At 58.3% G+C, this 3,054-nt stretch overlaps 1 protein-coding gene across 1 annotated transcript in view; it reads right to left on the bottom strand.

Moving 5' to 3' along the window:
• Nucleotides 1-3,048, bottom strand: part of VSIG10 (V-set and immunoglobulin domain containing 10) — a gene marked incomplete at its 3' end in the record, with an annotated part of 5,660 nt that extends 2,612 nt beyond the window's left edge. The window contains exon 1 of the mRNA XM_010160778.1: nt 2,903-3,048. The remainder of the gene's footprint in view (nt 1-2,902) is intronic.
• Nucleotides 3,049-3,054: the final 6 nt, after the last annotated feature.

Genomic DNA, 3,054 nt, shown 5'->3' with positions numbered 1-3,054 from the left:
CCCAGCACCACAACACGTGCCAGGGAAGCCAAACCGGTGCTCCGTCCCTTCCCGACACCCCTGCCACTGCCACGAGGGGCCACGCCGGTATCACCTGGCCACGCGCCACGCCGTGTCCGCCCCACGCTGCGTGGGGCAAACTCCAGCGAGGAACACAGGCAGGGCAAGTCACCCTGGTCTCGTGCCAGGGCCTTCGCCACCAGCGTGCTGTGTTCGTTATTCGATGGTGGGAACACCTACGTGGTGACGGAGCCGGCAGGAACCCAAGAGTCATCCCGTCGTGCAGAGCGGGGCTCGTGCTCCCTGCGGTACGAGCTCCTGCCTCTCCCCATCAGCTGGTTTCACGCAGGTACACCCACGGCGCTCAACAGCCGTCGGGATCCCGGACTCTGATCCGGGCAGAACTAACACCCCTGCGGCTGACCTGCCGAATCCAACCCGAACGAGACCCCGCTGAGGGGTCAGCCGCTGCCGAAGGATGAGCTGCCAGAGGGATGCCTGAGGTTTATTCTGCAGAGCATTTATTCAAGGGACTGTCACATGGCCTGACTTAAAAAAACAACAAAGCGTCGTGGGAAAACCCCGTGCGAGCTACAAGAACATACCTTCTAGGGGCTGGGCTTTGTGGGAACGCGTCCCGTACGATCTTTGAAACCATCCAGCTCTGGCAGGACAGTTGCCTACAACACTCCCTCTGTCCCGGCTCGGGGGAAGGCTCGTAAGGGATCCCGAATCCTGGCTGCGGTTAAGGTGAGCAACCTGTCAGCCTCAATCACCAGCGACCACCCCACACTGAGAGGTGGACGCAACCTTTCCAGACGTCCAGCCAGCTGCTGGTTCCAGGATATCCACCTCCTGAAGCCATCAGCTTTACATCCTGGACTCCCAGGTTCCCCCAGCACAGCCCCGCTCTTCTGTCTAAACGCTCACAGGAGATCCGTTCCCAAAACGTTAAAAACTCAAAACCCTGCCACCAAAAACCCTGAACACACGGACCTCACGCCCACAGAGGAGCCAACAAGCAGCTTCTATCCAACTGCACACAAACACACCGGGAATCCCCTGGAGCTGTGCGATTGCCCTTCTCCTTCGCACCCTGTCCAAACCAAACCAGCAGCTCCAGGGCTGCACCTTCGGCGAGTTGCTGGAACGTCTCCTCTACTGCCGGAGGGGTTTTAAACGCAGCTTTAAGCCAAAAGAGAACGTTTTGGTGTACCCCGTGAGAGGGGTTGAAAACTGTCAACGGGGAACTCCCACAGGAAGGCTGCGTGTCCCAGGAGGCTCTTTGACAGTGGCGCCAAGTCCATGTCTGAGGTTCACTCCAGCCCGGGGAAAGTCGCTCCAGCAGCAGTAAATGTGAAAAATCAGGGCCCGTGCTGCTAGTCTGAGGTCGAGAAGCTCCAACTTCCGGCTTTTGCTGATGCTGCTTCTGCTGAACTAAAGCACCACCAGAAATACCGATTTACGGGCACACCACTGTCCCCGATCCCTTTTGTAGCCATCGGAAATGAACGGACACGTTCTTTCCTTGTTAATGAAGGAGTTCCGAGGGCAGTACCAACTCCTGGCGTGCCACAGACCTCTCGCTCACGAGCGTTTTGCACCAGTGCTCCAGATCCATGGCTCCCCCGCCGAGCCCCACGCCTACATAGACCTTCTCTGAGGATCCTGGGGTTCCATTCCTTCCCTCCAGCCCTCCGTGACCCTACAACCCCCATCTACAGGTTCCTCGATCCAGGAAGGGAATTTTTACTGGTGTGACCTCCCAGAGATTTCACCTGTACAAAGCGGGTACGGCTTTTACGCACACGCCCTTCACCAAACAGCGGGAAGGAAGGAACACCCTGAAGGCAAACAGAAAACAGGTCTCACGCATGGCAGGTGTTGACGGAAAGCCCAGCAAGATGGGAAAGGGACAACAGGGCACGGAGCGTCATGGCGAAAGGCAAAGGGGCAGCAGCCGTTTCCTCCTCAACGCTACGCTCCGGGCTTGGCTGGCAGGAAGCACAGCAGGTCACAGCCCACGTCCGAGGGGCCAGAGCCTTGGTTCGACTTGGGGAGGGGCCAAGAGCGGTACCCGCCGTAGGACCTGCGCTCCTGCCTGCTCTCTTCCCACGGAAGAGATGGGACGCCTGGGCAAGACAATGGCTCCTGGCAGGAGCAGGACGGGCCTGTGCCAGCCGTGTGCGAAGCCACCAACCTGAATGCGCCCCAACCCGATATTCCAGCCCGCTGTGAAGATTCCTAAGAGAACAAATGAATGAAACAGGGATGGAAATGGGCGGAAGCACCAAAAGGCACAACAGGAAAGAAAGGCTGAAAGAATGGCCTGTCCCTGATAGTAACCAGCACGCTCCCAGAACAGCGCTCCCAGCAGAAAATTTGAGGAATGTGTGCTTCCACCGAAATCGGAAGGCTGTGCTGTAAGACAACTCACTGAGGACCCTCCACCCTCACACCGCAAGGACAGCACCACGGGGTGGCCCAGCACATCTATTTCCAACGTATTCCAGCCAAGGGAAAAGGACAGTGCGCGGCAGCCCACACCTTGAGATTCACGAAGGCTCAGCTCAGCCAGATGCTGAGGCGAAGGGCCGCTCCGAACGGCTACAGGATAGGAAAGACCTGGTCAAAAATTAGTGTATCATCACCAGTGACACAGCGAGGACTTAACAGCTGGCGTCCCATCCTCGGCATCACACGCAACCATCCTTCCCAGAGCACCTGGACACACAGCACTCCGCGTGCGAGCAGGTGTCCGATGGCGCAGCAGCGGCCCGCTCACAGGTTTCACACAAGGAGGCCACCTCGCCCTTTTTAACGCTGTTTTTCCACCGGTGCCGGCTCAATCGGATGACCTGTGGGACTCGGGAGGAAATTCGGAGATGCGGGACAGACTTACTGGCTACCAGGAGCTGGACCCTGTGCTCATGGTCCGTCTTGTTCAGCACTTCCCTGCAGGTGTAGTTGCCTTCGTCCTGCACACGCAGCTCCGTGATGTGCAGAGACCTGTTGTCAACCAGGGAGAAACGGACGTCCGGGGGGAAGGCGACC

The sequence above is a fragment of the Eurypyga helias genome, unplaced genomic scaffold (genome assembly GCF_000690775.1).
Source record: "Eurypyga helias isolate BGI_N326 unplaced genomic scaffold, ASM69077v1 scaffold23571, whole genome shotgun sequence".
Taxonomy (NCBI): domain Eukaryota; kingdom Metazoa; phylum Chordata; class Aves; order Eurypygiformes; family Eurypygidae; genus Eurypyga; species Eurypyga helias.
The sequence above is the reverse complement of the archived record's forward strand: the minus strand, read 5'-3'. Positions and strand labels throughout refer to the sequence as shown.